The sequence below is a fragment of the Gallus gallus genome, chromosome 15, assembly GCF_016699485.2.
Source record: "Gallus gallus isolate bGalGal1 chromosome 15, bGalGal1.mat.broiler.GRCg7b, whole genome shotgun sequence".
Taxonomy (NCBI): Eukaryota; Metazoa; Chordata; class Aves; order Galliformes; family Phasianidae; genus Gallus; species Gallus gallus.
The window spans coordinates 5100414-5126627 of NC_052546.1; the positions used below are offsets into that span (position 1 = coordinate 5100414).

The 26214-nt window shown below is 49.6% G+C and overlaps 1 protein-coding gene across 14 annotated transcripts in view; it reads left to right on the plus strand.

Annotated features, from left to right (window-relative positions):
* Nucleotides 1–995: 995 nt before the first annotated feature.
* Nucleotides 996–26214, plus strand: part of PITPNM2 (phosphatidylinositol transfer protein membrane associated 2) — a 111866-nt gene continuing 86647 nt past the window's right edge. For 7 of the 14 annotated variants that reach the window (XM_004945542.5, XM_415122.8, XM_004945545.5 and 4 more), the window contains exons 1-2: nt 996–1287; nt 10834–10933. The gene's annotated coding sequence lies outside the window, so the exon portion shown is untranslated. Of the gene's footprint in view, nt 1851–1955; nt 2273–2826; nt 10745–10831; nt 14905–19039; nt 24090–26214 lie in introns of those variants that run through there. The other 7 variants (XM_046901229.1, XM_046901230.1, XM_015275601.4 and 4 more) reach the window with 7 other exon arrangements.

A 26214-nucleotide genomic window follows, 5' to 3' on the forward strand; every position in this document is an offset into this window, starting at 1 on the left:
GTGCTGCTGCAAAACAGGCACCATTTTCCTGACAGGCATCTGAAAGGAGCAGGTAAACCAATTCAGCTCTGCCTTTCCCTACACCCTCCCTTTATTTCCATCCCATTCTCTCCGGCGCTATTCATATTCATGCACTCTTTTTTTTATTACCTCCAGAAAACCGAAGCGTGAGTCAGGATTTATTTTTTAATCAAAAGCCCTCCTCCATCTGTTGGAGCTCTTCAGGCTATTTCTGTTCTATTCTAACACTGAAGGGGGGCGGGAGGGGGGGAGCTTCGAGGCGTTGCTCTCAGTAAACTTTGAGGCCGCCCTTTTAGCGGTAGCTGCGAGGCGCGGGCTGAGCTGTGGCAGCGCGGTGCCCTCAGCCTCGTCCTTCCGCGGGGCAGAGCAGCTGCAGTTCCCGCTGGAAGCGGTGGGAGGCCTCGAATGCTCGGCGCTTCTGAACGATCGGCCCCGAAGCATCAAAAGGAGGGAAAGTGGGGCACGTTTGGAAAACACGCCTGAAGTCGCTGCGTGCTCTGCTGGACGACGGCTTATTAAATTTTCTAATAAGCCCTTGTAAAATTCGTTGCCCTCAGCACAAACGCGCTGCCTTTCTCCACAAGGGCAGTTCTCGAGCAGCAGCAGCTGAGGCCGCTTCTGAGGGGGGCTGTGACCGCCGTCCTCGCGCCTTTCTGCCCTCACAGCTGCGCGGCCGCTTCACCGCCTGCAAAGGAGCTGCGGCTTTTGCTCAACCTCGGCGTCGTTCGCTCGCCGCGTGCCCTTGCAAGGTAACGTTCTTCACGGTAACAAACCTCCCAGCTTTCCCGATGTCGCTCCTGGCACGTTAAAATCTCTCTTCCTGCCCTTCCGTACAAAGCGCGTGTAAAACGACCTGCCGCGAATCCCGCTGCCGGCTGTAGCCGCGCTGCGCAGCCCCCGCGCCGGGGCCGCCCCCTCCCGCGTGGCGTTGCTCCGCGCGGCCGCCAGGCGGCGCCATAACCCCGGGGCCCGCCGCCGTGCGGGAGCGCCGGCCCGGCGCGGGGAAGGAAGTGGCGGCTCCCCGCAGCGGGGGGCACGGCTCGGCCCGGGGGATAAAGCCATCCGCCGCCGCGGGGCAGGGCTGGGGCTCCGCGCCTTCCCCGCTCTTCCCTGCAGCGCGGAGCTGCGCTCGCCACACAGAGCCGGCGGGAGAGGAGCTGCCCGCGCCCGGCCCCACCTGCGCCGGGGATTATGCCAGCGGAGCGCGGGCACGTCGGCGGGCAGCGGCTCGTAGGCGGCGACGGCAGCGGGAGCCGGGAGCAGCCGGTGCGTGAGGGAGAGGCGGGGGGCGGCGGGCGGACCCTTGGGCGGCGCGGGCCCGGGGCGCTGCGGGATCCCTGAGCGCGGTGCTCTGTGGGCTCCTCCCGGGGCCTCGGCGGGGCTGGGGGCCGCGGGGCGGCGGGGTGAAAGTTTCCCGAGCGGGGCGGTCCGTGAAGGGAGCGATGCGTCCGCCGTACCGCCGTTCCCGGGCGCCGCAGCCATGGCAGCGCCGCGCCTCAGCGATTTCGCTCCGCAGAACGGGGCGCCCGCCGCGCTGCTCGGGGTGGGCGCGGTGCGCCGCGTTCCCTCGCGCCGGGACCGAGAGGCCGCCCTTCGCCCCGGCGCCGGCTCGGCACGGCCGCCGTGAGGGCGCGCTCGGCCGTTCTGAGCCCCGGTACCGCTGCGTCCCCATCCCTCGGGCCGGGATTGACCTCAATTTCGTTGTCGCGGGGAGCGGTCGGGGCGCGGCGAGCGCAGCCCTGCCCCGAGGAGAGGGCGAAAGTGCCGCCCGCGCAGCCGCTGCCCGAGGAACGGCCCGGAGGCGCCGGGAGCGGAGCAGCGCCTTCGGGGTACGGCTGAGGGAAACCCCGCGGGGTCGTTTCGGGCCTCAGCGCTGCGGGCAGCGGGGGGCGGGGGAGGCGGCCGAGCCCTGAGCGCTGCGTGCCCCGGGAGGAGGGAGAGCGGCTGTGGGAGGGTTCCCGCGCTCACCGCCCGGCCCGGGGCTCCCGGTGCTGCTGCCCCGCACGGCCGTGGGCTGAGCCCCGCGGGCAGCGTTGCTTCCACATCCCCGCTCCCTCCGCAGCCGCCCGGCCCTCTCCTGGCGCGGTGCCCTCCGCCTCACGGCTCGGCCCAGCCGTGCTTTGTCTCTCATCGCCGCGGCTGAGGTGAAGTTGATGCAGACTGTGCGTTCGGGAGGAACAAAAGCTTCTCCTTTCGTTAATAACCGCTCCATGAGAGAACTTCCATCTTCCGCGCGCTGTGGAGCAGCAAGGTGGGTGATGGCTCTGGGATCCCATGGCACAGTGCTGAGAAATGCCTTCAGTCTTTGGCGGCATCGTTCGCAGCCGCTGTGTGCAGGAGAGCGGCTGAGCTGTGGTAACAGATGGACCTTTGCAGGTGTGGGAGCTCAGACAGGCGCTGTTTGATTTCACCCTGGTTTAAATACACATGGCTTGCAGGACTCCTTCTCATCCTGCCCTGCCTCTCTCCGTGTTGTCTCTCTGCTCGTGCTGCCTTTTTGCTGTGTGGTTTATTTTTGCCATGACTGCACTACATACCCGAGTAACACATGAGCACTGACGGTGCTGCAGAGTTCAGTGCCGGCACCGGAGCATTGTTCCACTGTCCAGCAGGAGCTGCTGTGTGTGGGACAGCCCTGCCTGACCCCGCAGCCCCAGGTGCCGGCTGGCTGTGTCAGGTAACCGGCGCCGTCACCACAACACTGCCTTTGGGACACACACAGTGAGGAATGACCCAGCAGGAAAGCGTGGCTGCAGGCGTGTCCTGGCTTGCTGTTTGTCAGAGGAATGCTGCTCTGTAGTCCCTGCAGTGTGCTCCGTTTGCGGTGTCTGTGAGAGGGAAGTGAAGGAGATGAGCAGGGCCCGAAGCGGAGCTCGCTGTGCTTCTGACAGAGCGGACTTCTGGTAGGCTGGTAGATTGCATTCATCATATTTAAGTTTCTGTCACCAACTTTTAATTAAAAGCATGGTTGATACCGCTTTAATGAATGTACGGATGTTAGCTATCTTCATGCATAAAAATGCGTTTTAATTCCCTTACTATTCCCTTTATGGCCCTTAGATGCTTTTGTTACCATTTAAACAGCAGACAGTAGCAGCTGTTTATCTTCTTAATATAACTTTTTCTTGCATCTGTGTTCAGGAAACAGTAGTGGTTTGAGTAAACAATTCTCTGGTATCCTTTAGCAATATTTTGTAAGTAACTTGGCAGGAGGGTCATAAATGATGTCTGAATGGTGAACTCCGAGGCCACGCTGACAGCAGCCGGACGTAACTGCTCAAACCATGGGCTGTTACACGAGGAGAGCACGGAGTCCTCAGTGCGGGACTGCTGGTCCCAAGGAGCTGCTCCCAGAACGACAGCTTTGTGCTGAAATAGCCCTTCTGCTGTCAGAGCTGCATTTCAGTGCTGCTTGTTGTGCATCTAACAGCCCGGGCGTTTATTGTGATTTACCAGCTGGCACGTGGGAGCTCCATCCAACTTCTCATCTTAGTTGACAGCAACCAGTTTGCAGAGATCTTGTCCTGATGATGATGGTGATTGTTTAAAGAAGTACTCAAAACTTACAGCTGACAGCAGTGCTGAGGGGCTTTGAATTTGGGTGTGTAGCCTCTATTCAGAGTCCGGTTGGCCAAACAGAGCATCACGTCCTGCAGGCAAGATAAGGTAAAGAAGGTGCCTCCAATTAGTCCAAACCAGCCCTAATTTCCCCCCACAGCTGAACAGAAGTCTTGTCATTTTCTTGGAAGGAAAAAGCAATGTAAGAAAAACGTGGCTTTCTTAATAGCCCCTTTCTCTAAATGGTGAAGATATTTTCCAGTTTAACTGTGACGTTGGCTGATGTAGATACACAGCTAATATTTCTGTTCATCCCCAAATTAGTGAGATGTGCCTGAATTTAATCTTGAGCCTGACAGCATCCTATAAACAGAAATACCCAAAGTGCGCCGCGTGAGTGCAAATGGAGTAATTAATGGGTGGGAGGAAGGGGATAAATAAAATGCTTTATTTTTAGCTTTGTTTCCTGGATGTTGGAGGAAATCCAAGTGCCACAGCGTTGTGCTGGGCCTGCAGAGTGTGCACTCAGCCCCGGCCCGAAAGGGATGCGTGTGGGGTTGTGCTGTGTCAATGTGGGGCTGCTCCTGGTAGGGGCAGGGCAGTGAGCTGGGATGGGTTTGGCTCGCTGGCACTTGCATAAGGACAGCTGAGCACGGGATGCTAATTGAAGCTAATATGAGCTGTCTTAACCCATCGAGCAGTGACCTGAAAAGGCGTTTCTCGTCTGCAGTAACTAATTCAGAAGGTGGGAACGTGCAATCACGTCAGCACGTTGAGTGCCCTGGCATTATCAGTGTTTCGGGGTGAGGCCTTGTTATCTGCTGCTCCAGCAAAGTTTGATGTTTGCCCGACTGTTAACCTGGCGGGGCTGTAATTCCATTATGTGCTTTAAGAGGCCGCAGAAGCACCCGGGGCGCTGAGAGCACGGCCGGGTGAGCTCTGTGCAGGGTTGGCCACGGGCATCTGCTGCAGGGCTTGGAGCTTCCATGGAGCCCCCTGGGCCGGGGCTTGGAGGGCAGCAGCAGAACGGTGCTGATGTGCTGATGTGCAGACGTGTGTTCTGTGCGCCTCAGTCTGTGCAGCGGGTACAACTTGTGACTGCCGTTTCCTTTAAGATCACAGTGTAACTCAGCTAACCTCCTTCTAAAGGTAGAAGCGCCGCAGAATCTTTTTCTCTGTGTGGGAGGTTTACCCACTTTAATGCTATATATACTTCTTTTTTAAAGAAGGAAATAGGCGTTTTATATTTATCGTATCAGTTGAAATCGAAATCTAAATATTTACATCTTTCCCTCTGGATCCGAGGTGGGGAAGCAACGGTGGGCGTTCCCAAGCTGTTCACTCACCCACTCCCCTGTGTGGGTCGATTTGGTTGCATGGCGGAGGGCTGGAGCTCCTGCTTCTCCTTCATGCCTTCTGCTCCACAGCCGGAGCGCTGCCCCGGTGGGACCTTCCCACCTCGACACGGTGAGAGCCAAACACGTGTCATCTCCAACAGGACGCGGTTAGCAGTGAGCTGGGAGACTGGAGGGGGAGTTCAGGACATGGCAAACATCTTTCAGTGCCTATCCTCAGAAATGCGTTTAGCACGGACGCCGTGTGTCCTCTATCTGTTTTAGGACTACAGAACCATTTTTAATGCTGTCTTTTGCTTACGTTGAATTCCTATAAATAGGCTTTTCAATAAGGCACATTCATCTCACGCACTATTGCTGTCAGAGGGAAGTGCCTATTTGGACAAGCCTACTCGAAGCGCTAACCTTCGTAGTGCAGCTCCTGTGCTGCTCCAGCTTCCCATTCCAGTCTGTCGCCTTGTTGAGAAGAGTGGTGGTTGCCTTGCTAGGGGTGTGCACCTTGGGATCCCCACGTGGTGCTCTGCTCAGAACTATCAGTGTTGGAAATGATGGGGGAAGACTCTGGATGGTAAAACCTCTCAGTTACAGCATCCTACAAACTGTTTTCTTGCGGCAGTAAGGCTTTATGCAACACTGGAAGCAGAACTGCTTCGTGTTTCATAGGAGCAATTCCTTCTGTGCCTTCAGTGGAGCTCGTTAGGGCCAGTGCCAGATCTGCTGCATCACATCTGCACAGCATCTGGGCTGCATGGGCAGAGGGGACGTATGAGCAGAGCCTTCTGTCCTGCTGCTTCGTGCCACTGCCCCCAGGAGAAGGAAAGGGGCAGGACACGGAGCTGCACCCCAGGGGCAGGTGAGTCAGGGCGCCTTGCTCTGCCCTCTGCCACGTTGTCCTTATTTTCCTTTGCTGACAGAATCTGTGTTTTACTCCTTTTTAGCGACGTAGAACGGAAAAGAGATAAAAGTGTCTTATCTTTAATAATGTGACCAAAATCATCAGCTAAGCTGTTTGGAGGGACTATTTCTAGTCCAGGTTTAAAGGCAAGAGTGTCGTTTGTCTTTACGTCCCCCATTCTTCCTAAATGAAGTGAATGAACCAGCAGCTCAGAGAGTCACCTTCTGATAACGAGGCTCGCGGCCGTCAAAAAAAGCCTTGAAATCAGCTCAGCTACCATTTGTGAAGCAGCTTGTTGGGATTCCTGGCAGGTACGCAGCGGAGGCCTCCTGCGGCGGAGTCGTAGGTGCTGGTGCTGGTTGTTCCTGGAGGTTTTATTTAACCTGCTGTTCAACTTTCAAGGAGGTGCAGATGAGGCAGCCTTGCATCCTCGCAGCCCATTAGGCAGCAGCTGGCCCGAGCTGCCTGCCTGCCTTGCCTCCCTCGAGCCGTTACTGAAGGCAGAATAAACACAGCCACGCAGCACGGAGCCCAGGGGCTCGGCGTTGCAGCTATCAGAAGGTATTCCATCTGGAGGTGGAAAAAACAGCCCTTACGGGTTTCTTTATCTCGAGGCTGGCAAAGAGCAAGGAGTGAGTGACATATTTCCATTTGACTCATCTGTTGTCAAAGCAGTGACACCCTCGAGTCACACTGAATGCGAGACCTTGTAGCTGGATTGGCACATGGCTCTGATGACCGTGGAGCAGGTGTTTGCTGGTTGTTTTGCTTTCGTCCTTGGTAAGAGAATCCCCCCCTCCCTCCTTGAGATGAGATCGAATTGATTAATGCCATTGCTGATATTACGGCTTAGAAATGACAGGAGAACCTGGTTCAGGTGTGATGCTGGATGTGAGCTCCAAAGATGTTCAGATAACAATTTAGAACCCTGGAAAAAAAAAATGAGTGCCCAGTAGGCAGATGGTTGGAAAAGAGCTCCCCACGATCAATGAGGCAATATGTAAATATTTTCAATCATTACCACAGTACTGCTGTGTTGACATTGAAATTCAAAGTGCTATTCCATGGGGCTCCTCATTGATCAGCAGATGAGCTCTCATAAAACGGAGGATAAAAGCACGATGCTGAGAACTATTATGGATTGTGAGCTTCATTGACAAGGACAGCCTTCCATCAAGGTCTGCAGAATGGATTTTGAACCCTCTTTGAGCATGTTTCTTACACACAGTGTTTCTTTGCTGGCTGTCAAGTATGGATTAAGTGGTATATTATTTCTTGAGTTGTTTTATTTAAGGTGGAATGCTGCATAGCTCACTGACTTTGCTTTGTTAATTACCCTGTTGATATGGGAAGTAATAGAAATGAGATTGGTTGAGTTAAAATAGATTTTGGGGGGGGGGGGAAGCCCTCCTGAAAGCAGGCTGTAGAGATGTGAATCTGGCTGATTTGCTTAGAAATCTTTCCGTGGGTGACAGCATTCTCATGCGTGAAACAAGCAGTGCCTTTAACATTAGCAGGTGCTGAACCCACCAGGAGGCCTTTTCTCCTCTTCCTCTTCTGTTTCCACTCATGGAAGTGTTCTTGCAGTGAGGCCCACACCTGGTGCTCCGGAGGTCCAGATACTGCAGCATCAGGCAGGGGCAGATTTATCCAGGTGCCTTCCTGAGCTGCTCAGATTTTCTCGTTAACTGCTCTGTTTATCTTGTGTTCGTTAATTCCCTCTGCTGCCTGGCACATCCTGGAGCCTTTTCATTTGATTGCAGAGTTATTCAGGGTTCTGATATGATTTCTGTGTGGTTTGTTGCTTTTTAGTTGCTCGTTTATATCCCCTTATTGTTTTAGGGTGAGTAACTGTTGTGGGAATGGAAAACACCTTCCCTGAGGATGGAGGACTGGTATGACTACCCGTGGTCTGAAGCTGATGCCTACAAACCAGGGCCATGGCTGTGTGACCACAGCTGATGTGAGTTAGGGCTGAGCACTCAGTGCAGGTAGTAGGAAGCAGTGGGCTGTGCTGAAACACCTGGGGTGCTTGCTAGGAGCAGTTTTGACCCTGGGTGTTTCCTAGGACAGGACCTGCTGTGTGTGTGGATGTGTCTGGGCTATGTGGGGCTCTGCTCCTGGGCACAGGGCCAGCGTGTGCTGCTCTGTGTGTGTCACCATGGCGTGCTCAGGCTGCAGCCAGGTGGGAGCTCTGCCCGTCCTGCCAGTGGGAAGTGCCTTAGAGGTGGCTGTAACTGGTCCTCCTGAGAGGGAGGGCTGATAGCTGAAGTGCAGTGTGCTGGTTAAGCAGACAAGCCTTCAGAAGCCAGCAGAAAGCATCTTGTAATTAATAGTCCTCCTTGGAAAGGTAAATGCCAGTTCTATTAGTGTAGTGCAGCGTTTTCAATATTCGTACTAAACAGGAGCAGCTTGCTGCTTGCTGGGCGGCACCTCGTCCTTCCCCAAAATGTGTTTGCTGTGGTGCTGTTTGCTCACAGCTGCAATCTGCTTTGGTTTCCCTCGCAACGTGCATCGCGCTGTTGCAGTGCTGGTGTGGTCACTGCGTGGGTCCGGTCCTGGGCTGCCCCAGCTCCCCACGCCTTCCTTGGAGAGATGCTTGCCCCTGGTCCTTGGGAGGGTGGGAGGAAGGTTGTAATGATCAGCATTTGCTAATGACCCCTTATAAAAGTGGTCCTCTGGGAGCTCTTGCATTAACTCAGAACTTAGACATGTTTTTGTTGGGTTGATTTGTCCTGGTGGTTTGCTTTGGACAGGCGTGCCCTCAGGTTTCAGCAGTGCGATAACAAAACAATCATCACAAAATATCTGAAACACAGGCAGGGTTAATTGTTATTAATTGGAAACGGATTAATTTTTATTTTGATATTTATGGTTGGAACGTAATACTGAAGTTTAAATTTAGGGTTGATAAGCTGTTCTGGCACCTCTAAATAAAAGCAGCAGTGGCATCAGTGAGACCTCTACAAACTGCAGTGATGTGCTGAGCTGGGCGGACAGCAAAGGTGAATCATGTGATTGTTCCAGCAAACAGGTTGTATAAACGTGTCAGTGTCCCAGGCTGCATTCATTATCTGCTGCTTACTGCAGAGAAAATGCTGGTCTTTACATTTTTCCAAAGGGACTACTTTCGGTTTCTGTTGCTCATAAAAGCTTTTGCTTTTAATCGCTTTTGATTCCAGTATGACTAGCAAGCAGATAGAGACCTGTCCTTCCGTTTGGAGTAATCATTTCAGACGTGCTGTCACTGAGAATAAGAAAGTTTGTCATCTTTCCCCAGCCTACAAAAAAAAAAAGAGAACCCAACCCTGAAACAAGAAAACTGAATCAGGTAGAGAGATGGCTTTCCTCAAGGAGGCTCTTGCGTACCTTGTGTGTTGATATCGGTGCCTGACATGGAACCTTTGAGGTCGCCCCATGATGGGTCAGCTGAACGTTGACACTTTCTCTGAGCCCTGGAGCCCCTGCCCTGCTCGGTGAGAAGCCGGGCAGGTGGAGCTCCATGCTGGCTCCATTTGAAAGACTTTATTTGAGTGTGGTGCATATTCCTTTGCCTAGCATAGCCAGCATCTACATCTGCCCTGTGAAAAGAAGTGTGGAATGGACATTACACCCAGGATTCATCCGTTCTGGCGCAAATTATTGCATAACAGTAAGAATAGCAAAGCCTGCTCACATGTGTGTCAGTCTGTCGGGCTGGGCCCATCATAGCCCAGGTACATTCAGCTTCTGGCTGCATCGTGGTTGGTTCTGAAATGGGCTCAGCCACCTGATGTCCGGCTGCAGTGACAGTCTTTCACCCAGGCCAGCAAAGCAGGAGTGGCATTTGTGCCCCGTGCGACTGGCTCAGCTGTGAATCAGCAAATGACGTTAATAAGCGTTTGTGGACTAAATATATTTTTAAGCTGCCTGGCTGCATGTTCTTGGCAAGATCTCGGAGATTAATGGTCCCAGAACGCTAGCAAGGCTTGCAGTTCCTCCAGGACGCATCAACCTGTGTGAGAAGGGACAAGGGTAGCAACCACGCTTCTTTTCTTCTAGTCCTTCACATTGGTGCTGAGGTCTAAATCTGCTCTCTGAAGCGGGGTATCCCAGCTAAAGGTAGCCGTGGGTTTTCCAGTCTTTTTGCTTTGGAGCAGGAAGCAGCGCACGTGGAGTTTTATTGCTGTTTTCCTGTGGCCCTTTGGCTGCGGGTGCTGCTTGGTGGCTGGGGTGCTCCCACACACCGTCTGCCCCCGAAATAAAGGCTGAGGAATTAAACAGCCTGAAGGAACCTGGGGATCCTCGGGAGGAGTTCAGGGAGGGGAGCACTCATGTGACTTGAAATGCTCTCCAGGCACTGCAGAAGCATCCTTCAGAATAGCTTCTGGTGCTTGGTGGGGGTCTGCACCCTTCTGCAGGCGGTGAGGGGCTTACGGGATGCTGAGGGCGGCTCCGCTCCCACAGCATGCGGTCCTGCACGTCCCTGGGGGCTCTTTGGAAGGAGGCTGCCGTGCAATTGGGGTTTTTTTGCTATTTTATTTTAACTTTTAAAATTTATTTTGGTGTGGAATGAGGTCTGCCGTGGTTTCTCCTTCATGGAAATCCTTCAGCACACCATTTAAAAGGAAAATGCTTTAGGGGGAAGCTGTTCTACTGCACAGCGAGAGCACATGAGAGTGGTCAGTGCACTGCATGTGTGTGTTTTTCTTCCCTCTGTTTTTTCCCTTTTTCTTTTTTTTTTTTCCATTTCCATGAGTTGGAGATGACGATGACTCATGGCTTGGAATGCGCTTTAAATCCCCGAGGTGCTCATTGCCGCCTACCATCACGTATTGAATTTCTGACATACCGGAGGGATGTCTGCAGAGAAACTCTGATGTGCAATTACAAAACGTTGTAGCTGTGCGTTGTTTGCATAGGAGCCATTAGCATGGTATAACTGTGAAAATAATGCAGCTTTATTCTTGCAGTTGATTTCCCACGGGCAAGGCAGTTAAGCAGCTGTGCTTTATCGTTTCCTAGGTTGTTGACACATGTGGACCAACAGTGACATCCTTCTTCAGCAATGCTGTCTTTACTCCCTCCTGCATTCAGAAGCATCTAGAGAGATTTCTTGCCAAAGGTAGGTTCTGGCAGTTCAGCTGCATGGCTGTTCTTTTCCTTCTGTGCTAGAAAAAAGCATGTAGATGTTACTAGGGAGAATGGTAATGAGTCTCGTGGAGACTAGAGTGCTGCTGCTGAGAGAAGGGATCAACCTTAGCTTGGGTTGCCTGGAATAGACTCAGGGGAAAGGTGAGTGAAGTGGAGTCTGGAGGAATGGCCTGTAGGTTGCCTTAGAGAAGGGTTTGGCAGACACAGAACGTGGTTGGCTTATATTGCATTGATGTGGATTGGTAATAGAGCTCTTCTTAAAGAAAACTCATGCTCCACACCTATTTGTGCTCGGTCAGTGTTCTCATTTATTTGAAATAATTCAATTAAATCAAAAGGGGAAATGAAATGGCCATGCAGGATGTGTGATTAACATACATTTTGTGTTTAAATCTTTTGTGGGTCTCACCCCTTCCTCCCCCCCCAAAAAAAAGTGTTTGGTCTGAAATAAACAAATGTGCACCTCCTGGTACTGCCATGACTTTGCTGTTAGCTTCTACCTCTTATTTTCCTCTCTGAAGTCCTAACTTACTTGACGTTTTCAAGAGAATTGAGATGCAAAACTTCCACAGCAAAAAGCGAAGAAGCGTAGATGGGAACAGAGCACCCTGTGGGCTTTTTAACAAGCAAATCTTAAGAGATTTGGTGCTTCTTGTGATTTTTGTGCACCCTTGTGCTCTAACTTGTAGAGTGTGGCTTGTGGGTTAGCTGGGTGCCTTTCCATCTCTACTGATCTGCTTTTGTGTGAGTTCTAGAAATATGTCTCACAGTCTGTACACAGAATTACTGGCTGAACTGGAATTTTTCAGCAGATGGAATGTCAGCCTTTACCTGAATGAGTAGTTTTGCATCTTCTTGTTTTCCTCCAGTGCATTCCTTGCCACTTATTTTTTTTCCCCTCTGTTGGAAGGGGTGTTTTTAACAATTAGGTCCACCAAACGTTTTACTTTGTGTTGACATGGTGATACAGCAATATTGTTGTTTTTTTGCTGCTGGATGCTGAGACTCAGAATTGCAGGCTTTTAGTTTAAGAGCTATGGACTGCTGCAAAGACCAGAGAAAGGGTAAATGAGTTTTGGTCTGAGCTGTTTTTGTGTCAGACTAAAATGTATTTTCAGTTCCTCTGGACTGGTACTCAAGTCGCAGCAGTTATACTGAAACCACAACGACACCAGCTTTGTATTGACATGCAAAGCCAGAAGCCCTTGAAAACTAAGGGTTATTTGACTACCTTAATTATCTCTTGTCAGCAAATTGACTCCTGATGAATTAATTGCCATTCCCTGTGCCGATTCCCTTCCTGAAGCCTCTCTTCAGCATCGGCAGAGCCCTTGGCCAGCTCAGGCAGACTGCTCGCCACACTGCAGCCCATCCCTCCCTCGGTGGGATACCCGAATTTCTCCTGAGAGCCCAGCAGCTTCTGTCCTGCACACTGCAGCTCTGGCTGAGCTGTGCACAGCTTTCTGTGGGAGCAGTCGCTGCTGTCAGCAACTTTACCAGAGGAGTTGCTGCTGCTGTAAGAATTTGTGCTCCTGGGCTGAGGGAGGACATCATGTCTCAAAAGCTGCATCTCCCTTCCCATAGATCCCTCGAAGTCCCCTCACTCCCCTGTAGGCTGTTGTAAAGGAGGGAGTGTTTGAGTTAGTGGTAGCAGCAAAGAAGCGCTGTCCTTAGCCATGTTTAGGGTCTGCTTTGTTTTGAGGCTGTGGGACTGCTCTTTTTGCTTGCCTGAAGGACTTGGCGCTCCTCAGGGCTGACATTCCTCTCTGTAAGAGGTGCCTGAGTGGTCATTAAGAGCCTGAGCAGGTGAGGGGAAACTGCCTTGGTATTGTGTTTGCAGCAAAATGAATCTGTGCAGCTTGCGTCACTGGAGAGCAAGTAATGTCCCTGGATTGGCAGGTAAGGAACATAGGGAGAAAAATGGCTTTTAAACCTTGTCAGGGAATGCAGCATTCATGAAAACAAAGGGCTGAATAACAATGTCCAGAGCACAGGGAAGTGCTGTAGGCACTGAGTAATTTCCTCCTATGTCCTGTCAGCATCCCTATGCATCAGGACCTCTGAGCAGAGGAATAATGAGGAGAGGAGGGTCCTCTGGAAGTTGTACCTGGAGTATTCTGTATGGGATTGCTTTGCAATCTAGGAAAGTGTATTGAATCCCTGGCACAAGCAGAAAAGCAGAGCAGACACTGAGGGGTGCATATGTAAGTGCCTGTGATGCTTGAGCACAGCTGTGGGACCACAGCAAGAAGTCAGCTTGTAGGAGCAGTGTGGGGGGGAGGGGGAGGTGGATGATGGTGATGCAGATGATGGCGGTGGCCCCTCTGAATTGTGAATGTACTGTCAAATGGAATCCCAGGTTAGCTTTGCATTTGGCTCCTTGATGCCTTGCTGGCAGCATCTGCTCTCAAGCCTGTGTAGCACTGTGCTCTAACACTTAGGTACAATTCTGCCCAGGTTACGTAACACGGTGAACTTTCTCTTTCCAGAGCCTTGTGTCCTTCTATGTGGACGCAGACTAGGGCTGAATTTTATGTTTTTTTGTGCTCTTTGCTTACCAGGGGACTTGTCCCATAACCTGTGATGTGAGAATAGTACCTATTGTGAGGGGTGAGTTTAATGAAACTGACTGAATTCAGCACCATCTATTGTTATGTTGGATCGTTCACAGAGCACGCTGCAAAGCACCGTGCAGTGAGTTAGATCAAGGTGATAACACTTCAGAGAGGTGGGTGATGGCTGCTGTTGTACCAACAAGGAGGGCAGCCCTGCTAGGCAGCCTGACAGCACAGCTGCGGTGTTCCCACACCTGTGTGTAGCAGCATGGGTTAGAGTGGCACTTGTTATGGGGCCAGGCAGTTTGATGTTAGGAAATGGCTAGTGCGTGGATGGACGGGTTTTTCTCATGGTCCTTTTCTTCCTTTTTATAATAGAAACACTAGATGAGTAGTGGAGGAACTGTTTGGACATATGTATTTAACTGGGAGGAAAGAGCTGTGACGCTAACCACAAACTGACGGTTTCCTGCTGCAAGTAACTTTCTATAGATCTAAACCTCATTCGTTGTGTCTGTGCTGCTGTTTAAATAGCTGGGGAAGATTCGACTGCTTCTAGGCTGCTTATTTTTGACAGTCTTTGTTGTAGCAGTTTGGGGATGGTGGCATGAAGAGAGATCATTACAGATCTAATAAAAATTCAGGACTGGTGGAGTCCAGAAGGCTTCTGGATCTTATGATCTTGTATAATGTAGAAGTTGAGAAGCAAAGCCATTAAACACATGGCAGATTGATTTTTGTAATTACATTTGCATGTGTAGAGCTCTGTTTATTTCAAGGGAGATGGGATGTAATTGCATGAACCTACCTGTGTCACTGAGACCTCTTCACCCACCACTGCATACTTTTAATTCTCCTTCCCTTCCCCGTCCTGCCTCCCTCTGATGTGTTAAATATCACAGCTGCAAAAACGAGAGCACGTTTCTGCCTGCCCTTCCCTTTGCAGCTGGAAGGCTTGGACAGATTCTTCCCTTGTGGTTTGTGATACTGTAAATAAAGGCTTGGGAGGTCACACGTTTTCCATCTCAAGTTATTTTGATTCCAGCGCTGGAATGGGTTTGGGGGGGGGAGTGGAGAAGGGAAGGAGGGGGGAAAAAGAAAGAAACAAACAAAAACCCAAACTAATCTGGTTTATTGCAAGAAAAACAACTCAGCAATATGAAGTAAAAACAATGAGGGGAAAAGAAGACTTCAGTCTTTGACTAAAGCTGAGAGTTGGAGAATTAGAGCCAAAGATTTCACAGGAATCTACTATTAAGATGTGGAAGAGAAGCTATCTACAAAGTGAAGGCTCTGAACGCCGTGCTCCTGTGATCTGGTGCTGTTCCTGAGGGCTTCTGAAAAATTATCTTTAAAGGCATGTTGATGTGACTCTGTAAGTGTATTGGTGAGTAATTTCACCTGCATTCATAATGAACAAGCCTCGTTAATACAGTTACTCATGTGCCTAAATGTCAGTTAAGGGAGCTTTGAAATGTGGAGCTGAGAGGTTCTGCCCGTGGGTCTCACAGGCTGTGATGCATCCTGTGGTTCAGTGCCCCTGAGCTGGCGCTTCCAGGGCAGGGCAGGAGCTGACCGTGGCTGGTGGAAAGCATGAAGTGCTCGCTTTGCCTGCTGCTGATCAGTGCACGGGTACAGTTCTGCGCTGGTTTGCAGAGGCAGAAGTGCTGGGATGGCTGTTAGTGCTGTTACTCACAGCTGGTGCCCTGCCCTGGGCAGGTTTGGTCTCCTCAGCTGTGGTTCTTTCCATGTTGATGTTCGAGGTTTTGGTTGTTCACAGAAAACACTGCTTAGCTTTAAACTTCTATTTCATGTGTTTAATTTTGATACTTGCAGCATCCTGTTTTGGACTTGCTGAGAAATGAGCTGAGAACCAGGTCTGGTGGGCTTTATTACTGACTGGTGCTATGCAACGTGATTAATGTTGGCTTGCTGGGAAGAAGCAGTTACTGGCAACTGTGTCACCTATTTCTGCTGGGTTTTGAAGAGACCTTTTCCTGGTAAAGATTTTTTTTTTCGTTACCTTTATCAAAACAGGATATAAAACGAGAGTATAATTCGCTGCTAGAGAGTCCTCATTTACCTCGATACTAGGGAAATATCTCTTCTTTCCATAAATCATTACATTTATAGGTGTACAACAGGAACAAAAGAGAACCATTCCCTATCCAGACGTTAATGTCTGTGCAGATGGTCCTTTGACTCAATAACTTTTCTTCCTTGGTCCTCCTTTGTGTTTTTTCTTTAGCGGGCACGTGACATATGGCCATAAAAAATACTGGCCCAGTTTCACCCTTGCTGTAGCTCATTGACGTCATTAAAGCTACAGCAGGGATGACTTGGCCCAGATTCTTTAAAAATAAGACCTGATGAACAACCCCCTCATGGAAAAGCTCTGTAGAGGTTGTCCTGAGCATAGTGTAGAGCAGACGCTATGTAATTCACTGTGACTTTGGCAACCTCCCTATGAAATGAGGTTGGCCCCTTCCTGAAGGGGATGCAGGACATGCTCTTGGACTCACTTTTGTGATGCCTTACCTGTAGGATGGAAAGGGACCGATAATGGAGCGATTGAAGGCACTTAGAGGCAGGTCAGGGTGGGGATGTCACTTGCCTGAAAGTTTTCAGGGGTGGATTCCATCTTTGGGCTCTCCAACACGCAAGGGCAGTTCTTGGGCAAAGCGAATGTGGTTGAAACGATCTGCAGAAAACCTTTGCCTTGAGCAAGGTGGTTTGTATCAGCTTCATCTCCCACAAGCCAGTTTGTTCTTCCTCCTGGCTGCTGCCCAGCAGTAGCATTCCCTGCCCCATCCCAGGACTGGCACCCACAGATCCGCTGCTTCCCTTTCCTGGAGCATGGGATGCTCCTGGGCTCAGCATCCCAAAGCAGCTCTCCAGTGCGGCTGCTTCTGCAGCCATCCTGACCTCTTCATAGCACAGGATATTACAGTGAATGGACATGAAAGAAGGCAGCACAAACTATGGCAAAATAATAAACTCAAACAACAACCCTTGATCCTGGGTAAGTTGAAATGCAGTTTTTACATCTGAACAAGCTGAGAACAGACACAAATATAAAAAGTTCTTGAAAGCAGATGCCTTCATTTCTTTGTATGAAAATAAGGGCAGCGATTCATGGGTGGCAGTTCTGCAGAACTCTGCACTAACTTAAAGCCAGTGTTTTGCTCACAGTTATAAATAACTGCAGGAAGAAACAACCTTTAAAGAGCAGTTGTAGCCCCGAAGCCATATCTGTAATGGATGAATGCTTGATGGCTGTTTGCAATGCCAATATTTGTTGCTGAGAGCACCTTTAACTTACTCAGCTGAATTTTCAGTTCTTGGTGGCAATAACTGTCTGGCCGAGGCAGGTCTCTTGCAGCTGGTCCAAGAAATCAGATAGTTATTTTTCTGATGCCAGACTCTTCTGGTCCAGTGAATATAACTGCAGGAACATATAGTTCCCAAGAAGGAAAATGCTTACTGTGAGTTTGGTGACAGCTGAAGATAACTTGGGAGGGGGGTGTGGAGAGAATAACACATTTGTCTGCTTTAAGAGCATGTTTGTTTTAAGGGATTTTTAAGTTGGAAAGTTTTTTGCAGACGAAAGCCAAAATAGTGTCAAAGTGACATTGGCTAGTATAAATAGTGAAGGGAGAATGAGATCTTTAAAATATATTTCGTCTTCTGATTAGTCCAAAACTCTGCTGGTAAGACAGGGAGGGAAATCTGGGTTTAACCTGATAAACGTCCTTCTTGCTGTGAAAGAGTCAGAAGCAAGGAGCACTCACAACCCAGGGACCACAGTCCCAGTGGGCTTCTAAGGGAGAGAGGGGGGAAGGGTGATTGAAAATCTGGCTGCCTCAAGGGCCTTTGGAAGCAGATGTTTGATGGTATGCAGATAAGTGATGTTAACTTTTTATTGCATGAAATACACCCTTATTTGAGGAGACAGTCCTGCTTTGAGCATGTCTTGTGCTGCTTTCCTCCATCCATTCCAAGCTCCCTTATGTTTTGTATGCCTGTGGACCTGTTTAGGGTGGTATCCTACTGAGACCAAAAGCACAGCGTAGTGGGTTTGAGCAAAACCCGCCCTGGGACCTGAGATAGGTAGAGCTGTCACAGCTCCTCTGAGCAGACAGCTGGGCAGCATGGATGGGCTTGGATGTATGGCAGCTCCAGGAGTGCTTGCTTATCGGAGAAGAGGGTTAAAGGGTGAGGAGAAGGTGTGAAAATCCTTATATTCAGTCTTCCCAGCTGGCCCACAGCAGTTCGTGTTCTGGAAGCAGACTTGGGATGAGCGTTGTCTGAACACTCAGGTGTTTCTTTTGGCTAAAAGCATGATTTTCAGGAAGGTGTGTAACTGCCAGTGAGTAACTGTGCTGTGCTTGCACATACACACATACAGTGTGCACAGCCTTCCATCTGAGCACTGCACGCAGCTTGGGAGCAGTGCTGGGAAGCTGTGTGTCACAGCCAAGCTGCGGGCTGTGTCCTTTAACACAGCAGCACATGGATGTGCACGTTGCACAGCTGTCCTGGGTTGCATGCTGGTTATCAGTGAGATAACCTCAGCTGAGCCCAAGGGCTGGAAGTGTTGTCAGGGGGTTGCTGACCGGGGACCGCTTGAAGTTTTCAAGCTGACACTCCATCATGAGTGGAAACTGCCATAAGTGTCCCTTCTGACAGAAGGCAGTGGGTTCTGCAGCACGGGTGTGCTTTCATCTCGGTGCCTGGCCCTGCAGGCTGCAGCAGATGGACTGACAAACTCTTGTGCATCCTTTTTGTTTATGAAGATTGAATGGAAATCAGTATGCAGATCAGGAGCTCTCTGAGTATCTGAAGAAAATCATCCCGGCAGTCGTGTTTGGTTAAAAAAATAAAAGGAGGGGTGGGTAAATGCTGTATTTATTCAGATTAGGAGCAAACTTGGGGAAAGAGCTCAAGAGAAGGGGAATGGTCCAGTGTAGGAGAAGAGCTTTCCATGTACGTGACTGGAATTCTTACCTTATTCTGGATGTATTGAGCATTAAGCTCTAGAGCAACAGGCTGACTTCAGCTCACTGGGTGCTGTAGGCCTATGGGGTTCAGCTGTGTTCTTGAGGGCTGCTGGAGAGCAGCAATGGATGATGGAAGGGGAACTCTTCCATCACTCTTTGTGCTTGTATGAGAACTAAGAAAACAACCGTGAAATGAATGTGAGCTATTTCGTTGATCCGTGGTTCTTGTTTGTATACTAATTCTTGTTTATAGCTAGAATGCAGTCTACCAATAAAAAGTTCTCTTTTTATTCTTTTAGGTTTTTTTCTAATTTATTTTGAAGAGGTTTATTTTGAAGGATTATGTTTCTAGGTAACTGTTGGAGGTTGTTTCTGGGAAAGGCTGCCAAAATGCTTATGAACCCATGGCTGCACCAGGTACATACAGTCTCCTTTGGAAAGTTTGGCTGTTCCCATGTGACCTCATGGAGGGGCCAGGGCTGCACTGGGATGTGTGAGTCCTCCCAGCTCCCTGCCCACGCCGAGCCTGGAAATAGCTCTGCCGGGAGCAAGCAGTGTCACAGCGGGGGTGAGTCGCTGGATGGGCCCAGTTCCACTTATCTAAATGAGCTGTGATCTTGAATTTAACATGCTGTTTCATAGCTAAGATAAGAGGCGCATGAATTAGATTATTGCTGGAGAAAAAAATAGAGGGGTGATGTTATAAATACTTCTGTGAGAAGTCGAGCAAAGCATTAGCCGGTCTTTTTATATTTATGAACAGCGGTGGACAAAGGACTCTTTCCCTTTCTTTTAGATGTAAGCTAAGTGTTAACATTACTATTGCTTTGAATAAAGTGGTTTCTTGCTGCCCAGCCTCCTGTTGCTGGTAGCTCTGGAAGCGCTGTGCCCAGCAGAGCACTGAGGACATGCTGGAGCTGCAAGCCCTACACTGCGGACAGCGGCCTTCCCCTTGCAGGAGGGCAGGATGTGGGTAAGAGCCTCACACTGAGGTGCTTCTGGCCCCCATGTTGCAGTCTAGCACCCAGCCCTGCCGGTGTCACCCACACTGCTCTGACGCAGCCCCACTGCTGGACACAGCCTCCCCATGTAACAGCAGCTGAGAAACTCTGGCCAGGGGCTAAGTTACATCAGGCTGTGCTTCCAGAGGTTAAGCTGATTGCAGATCTCTCAGATAAAAATCTTTCTGTACTAATAAATGCATGCCTGCAATAGTTACTGTTAGTGCATGGAAGCTCTCAGAAAGAAAAAATTCCCAAACGAGCTGTTTGTGCGGTGTTTGCTGACTGTTAAGGATGGGTGTCGTTAATTGGGCTCTGCCCCCTCCATCGGAGCAGGGTGCATGCTCTGCTGGCACACAGCCCTGTGCTCCTGGCAGAGCTGCCAAGCACTCAGAGCTGCTTGCATTGCCTCCGTGGTGGCCGGGCTTGTGGGCAGGTTGGGTTCCTGCGTTGTGCCGGGGAAGGCAGGCAGCCTCACAGGGAGATTTTTCTTGTGCTGGGGTCTTTGAGAGCCATACGGCTTCCCCATGGGTGCAGCTCCTGGGCAGGGCTGGCGGTGGGGACCTGGCTGAGCATCTGCTGCTGACTCATTCTATCTGCAGCTTTTCTCCTAAAAGAAGAATGCATTGTCTGTATGTTACAAGTAGCTCAATTCTTCCTATAGGGAATGAGACTTGTTGGAAGTCAATCTCACCTAATCCGAAGCGTCACATAATAATAAAGATCATCTTAATTTCTACCCTTGATAGGTGGGGAGGCAGTAGCTCACCCTTTGGAGCTGTGATTTGTCTTTGGAAAACAATCTTCCCCATTTTGCATAAATGCTGTATTGCAGCCCGCCCTTATTAGCCACTGATTAGAGGGTCCTTTGTGAAGTATTGTCTGTTTCTGACTTAATTTAATTAATATGGAACCAGTAAAATTTCTGTGGAAACAAAGCAGGAGCGAGGTTAGTACCAGATAAACGTGTGTGCTGGGCTGTGAAAGTGAACACAGAACTAATTTCTTAATGGGACCGCTAGAAGAACAAACAAATCTACAGAGCCACGGTTGTGTGCCTCAGCTAGAAATATGTTTGTGGATATAATTAAACTCCAGTTAATAACATATTGCCCTCATCTTGGCGAAGAACTGGTTTGGGCTGTAGCTGAGCGCCCAGAGCACTTTGCTTGATCTCCTCGGTGTGGCCTGCAGCCCTGGTGGCTCTCCCAGTGATGCGCTGCCATGGGCAAGATGGGCAGATGGGGGCCTGTCATGGCACGGCGTGGGGGATGGCTGAGCACGAAGGTAATGTTTCAGGCTTCACTTTTTGCATTGCAAATCCCATTTCCTAAATAAGCTGCTTGCACCGGTGCGTTAAATGATTTATTACCGCGGAGCTTTTCTTCACCCTGGAAAAAACCAGAAGGTGAGCGGTGTGTTTGAGAGCTCCGTGCTGAATGTTATGTGATTAAGTTGTACTTTTGAGGTGACGCACTTGGGCGTATCGTTCTCAAGACCATCTTTGGTTTGGGGGATCGTAAATGCTGGTCCCAGCTGTAATGAAGTGCTTTGCTGCTTAATATGCTCCTATCATGGCGTGTGTTTTTTGTTCAAATATTAAATCACGGTGTCTATGGCTATAATAATGCGGTTGTTTTATGTCTTGGAACAGGGGAAAATAATTTGATTTAGTTGGAATAATGTGATTGTAACGTGCCTCTGGGTTTGAATTAAAGGGGGAGGTGTGCAGGTGGCTGGCAAGGCAGCACCGCGCTTCTGATGCTTTCCTGCAGAAATTCCGCTGCCGTGGAGGGCAGCACATTTGTTTCTAATGGAACAACTTGTGAGCAAACACTGGGATGTTTATGATGACAGGGAAAGCGGTAGAAAAATACAGGCTATAAAATCCCCCTCGTTAAGGTGTAATTGGCTTGGCAAGGCACAGAGCTGGGCGCTGGCTGTGTGCCGCGCTGGGCAGAAAGGCTGCCTGTGGGCAAGCAGCTGGCTGCATGCGTGGCCTGGGGAGGCATGGGATCCTCTGGCACAAACTGCTTTAAAAATCAAGGGTTTATTTCTCCTTCTGAAGGGAGAAGAAGCGCGATGGTTTCTCGAATCAGGATGACTGCACCGATTCAATTGTAATTTGATAAATGAAGTATAAACGTCCAGGGAACGACCTCCTGTAAAACGCAGAAGTGCCTGAATCATTTGTGCTTTAAATCTTGCTCCGCATCTCTGTATTTCCTGCTCGTGCTGTTCATTAGAGTAGTCTCCTGTGCCCTGTTGTTTTGGGGTTGGTAATGGATAGCTAAGTGGTGCATGCTGAAAAGACAATTTCTGTGTAAGTAAAGCGCTGTGCCTTACTTTGCATAAAGTGCCTTGTGGGTGTGGGGCAGAAACCCTTCTGATTTCTGCTCCACTGTGTTCATAGCCAGGCTCTGAAATGGAGCTGTGCTGTCTGTGTACCCCTGGATGGCTGTTCATTGGGACCTCCCTCCCTCCCTGTGCAAACCCATGCTGCAGAGCAGCCGTGCTTTCCTTCCAAACGAGTCCTGAGGATTTACATGCTCTCCAGAGCTCAAGGGTGTGACCAGCTTACCAGCAAGACAAAGTATTTTCTTTGCCTTTCTGGTTTGGGGCTAAGCATATCTTGATTATGTTTAATGCTTCCAGTTGCCAGCGTATCAGCAGGGATTTGTTTTGCCCTTCAGATGGGTGCAGCATTACGTCAGCCCTTCTATAGCTGCCCATGAATCTGTGGGTCCTCCTCTGAGGGCTGTGTGTAGGAAGCGATAAAACTTTATTAGAGAGTTAGTTCCTTTATTCTTGGTGTACTTTTTATGAGGAATCATCTTATGCATTTGAAGGACAGTGGGGGAAAAAAGTTGCCAGGCTTTCTGGGGCTGGGCTTTGCTTGAGAAAAATCATTTTGCTGCCTAACCTGCCCTTTGCCCCACCTCAGTGCTGCTGCTGCCTCCGCCAGGGATGCAGGGAGTCCCTCTAGCTTTGGCTGAGCTGCTTCTCCACACCCTGGTGTTCATCAGTGGGGAGCGTGGTGTGACAGCTGTGCAGAAGGGAAGCAGCTGGGGTTGAGCCTGTTTCCTTGGGTGCCTCACTGTGCCACTTTGTTTCAGTCGAGCTCTTCTTAATGGGATCTTCTCTTTGGGAGTCTTTGCAAGCTGGTGTGTGTGGCAAACACAGCACCAAAGTACGCTGTGTGCTCCATCAGCACCTGCACCTGGAACGTGTGAGCTGTCCCAGGAGAGCTGGTGTGTCCTTTTGTCCATAGGTTGTGCTCTGGGCACTGAAAGCCTCAAATCAGGGGGTTCTCTGGAGGCTCCGAGCTCTGGATAGAAACCTACATGGTGCTGCTGATGGCTCTGCTGGGTTTCTGCTCTGCCTGAACTAGAAAGTGGGCTGGCTGCCTGGAGAGATGCTCTGAGCAGGGCACTGGCCAAGAAATCTGTGCTGGCAGCAACATGGTGCTGGCAGAGAGCAGCCTGAGTAGGTAGGAACTGTCAGGAGCTTGGGGAAATGAGAGGAATCTTTATTCCTGTTTTTTTGTTTTCTTTTTTTCCTGGGATATGCCAAGAATAGGTGATTCAGGAAGGGAATACCTGGCACAGTGTGATGGCAGCTGAGCCAGCTGCCCCAACGATGCTTTGCCAGGAGCCTTTGGGCCTGTTATACTTAGTATAAGTACAGCTAACTAAATAAAACAATTGCTACTATCAATAAAGCTAAATGAGGGCTAAAAGCCTTGAATGTACCTTACGTGTTCAGCATTTGTTCCTTTCTGCTTCTGCAGGCAGTTAATGGAGCACGTACAGATACTGGGCAGCACGATGGCCCGTCACAACTTCCTCCCAAGATGAAGGATATGTTTGTGTGGTCCAAATTCTTTTATTCTTCTATCTCCCTGGTGGGGAGGAATTGCTGATGATATTTGTAGACCGGCTCCTGTTGGGAAGTGCTGACTGGAGGGAGGAAATGTGTGGCAAATTCCTTCATAAGCACTTTTCCATTTTCTTTAAAAAGGCTGTTTGTAGCTAAGAGCCCATCGGCACCAGGAGGTGGTTTTGTTGCAGCAGTGCCTTATTGCATGGAAGCCTGGCAGTCTGCTTCTGGATGGTGGCCTCATGAACAGCCCCTGGGTAATGCTGTATGTAGGACTTTTTCTATTTATGTAGAGTTCGATGCAGCTTCCTTCCATGTAGCTGATAGAGCAGCTCGGTGAAGTGCATGTCCATGTTTGAACTGTGCTTTCAATTAGCAGCAGCCAGTCCTAGTGCATTTGTCCGGGCTCTCTAGAGGGCTGCTGGATGGGTCCAACCCCCCTCCTACAGCCTGGGGTCAGAACCCCAAGAACAGGTCTGCACGCTGCCTGGCTGCGTTGCAGCATCTCTCAGAAGCTGTTAGGGAAATCTGGTGGTGATTTTTGCATAAGGTACTAAAATTGGAGGAACAGAGCTATGCTGTGAAGAGTTCTGGTGAGAATAATCCTCCCCACAGCTGTGCCAGCAGTGAGCAGCAGTCAGAGCTCTCAGAGTGCACGTTCTCCCACCCAGCAGCAAGTAGCACGGTAACCGGTAAGGGATGTGAAGGGGGAGTTGTTGTTCTGTCCTGAGCGCTTGCCTAATAGTAGTAACAATTCTGTACTTAACCTGCCAAGTTTTTCTCTAGGGTAGTAGTGAAGAGATGGGGGAGAAGCGTGTGGCAAAAAGAACATGGCAGAGATGAAGAGTTGCTGTTAGATCTCAGTTTGGTTTAAATTATCTTTACATTTGCTTAAGGAAAAGGTAATGTGTTCCCTAATCTCTCAAGCTGCCGTGTCTGCAGGCTGGCTAATGCAAAATCTCTGGGGAAAATACGGTGGCAAGGAGAGTCATGTGTATTTTGCATCTTCTCTATCTTCCTCTCCCTCCAGTTAAAGAGCATTCAGGCTCGAGTGCCCCGAGCTACCCAGGTGCAGAGGATATTATGGATTCTCCATATTGCCAGCCCTGCTTTTCTCTCCATGCAGCGCAGCTCATGCCAATACTCCCCCACTTGCATTTGCACTTCTGGCAGCAGTCACTGCACAGTGTGAGCACTGCACAGTGTGAGCACTGCACATGTGCGCTTCCCCTGCAGCTCCTCTGGCAGCAGCACCGTGTGGTCCCTGCCACAAGGCAACGGGCTTGGTGTGGGCTGGGGCTGCTGGGAGGCTGCACACACGTGAGCCACACTCCTGGCAGCCATTGGAGGCAATGGGATGAAGGAGAGCTGCGGTTCCCTTCTGGTTTCCGTTGGAGTGGGGAAATAGTGCATGTTGTGTTCTGTCGTACACTTCCACCATTCAAGGGCTCCCAGCCCGATTTGCCAAGGCAGAGGCTTGACGTGAGGCCAAATGCACTTGACAGAAGTCTCTCTGCTGTCAAAGCCTCTCCTCCTCCTGTGCTAAAACAAAGCTCCAGAGTCACGCTGCTCCTTCCTTCCCTTGGCTCTGAGCAGCAGAAATGCTGCACGTCCTGGAGCTGTTCTGGGCAGGGCTTTTGTTACTGTTATTCAAAACTCACTTTTCCATTTAAAAGATGCGATAGCGGCGCATTCAAATGAAATAGCCACAGAGAAATGATTTTGTGCTTTCTTTAATTGGACCGTGTTAGATTTTATTTACTGATAACGTCCGAAGGGAGCTGTCGGAATAATGCAGGAAGAGAGAATGTGTCCATTGTGGTAATGTGCTTTTGGTAAATGCGTATGGCAGAGTTATGAAGTCAGAAAGAAGCCTTAATTACAGTTATGAAGCCATTAGAGTCTGAAGCAGCAATCCAAGCTTTTGCTGCAATTGTGTTTTATATTTCTTCACTAAAGGTTTTAGTGTGTGTGTGTGTGTGTGTGTATATATATATACATTAAAAAAAAAAAGGACTTGTTTTAGAGGGTAATTTCTCCTTTTGTTTCCTTTGCCTCTTTTGGTGCAGAAGTGATGGTGAGGTATGGTGGAAGTATGGTTGCATATGGCAGCAGTAAGCTGCAGAGATCTGCAGCAATAAATAGAGCTCTTCTCAGAGCACGTGCTGCTCCTGCTAATCCAGTGCTGAGGGACCCAATGCCCACACCAGTGTAGCATTAGAAACTGCTGAACTTGATGCTCCCACCTTGGGGAAAGGGAGGGCAGGATTAGTCTCCAGGAGCCTCTTGCAGAGCTCCCTCTGGGTCCAGGGAAGTGGAACGATTGCTCTGGGAGACTTTGTTTTAATAAGAAAAGGCCTTGGCAGCTCGGTCAGTGTGTTAGCACTCCGTGTTACCACTGAGGGCAGCACAGCAGAGCCTGTGCCCTGCTCGGGTCTGAGTTCAGTTTTCAGGTGTTGATGAGCATTCGTAATGCTCTTCTTTGATGCTTTGCAAATGACTCTCTGATAGTGCATTATTTATAGCAGATGTTAATTTAATAGAGTGAACTTTGTTACCCTTCAGGATATAAGCATCTTAATTTAAAAAAAAAAAAAGGAAAAAAAAAAAAAGCACCCTGACAAAATGTAGCTGTAAATCAAAGGTCAACAGGCAAACAGCCTGAAGGTATTGTTTGCTCAGTTGTTAAATTGATACTGTGATGCTTTCTTAAATGTAATATTTCTTTAGTGACAGGAAGGTTAAGTACAAGTTGTACTGTTATGCGAAAGGAGTAATGAACCTTATTTATTAGTGTTTTTCTAAAGCTGATTGCTT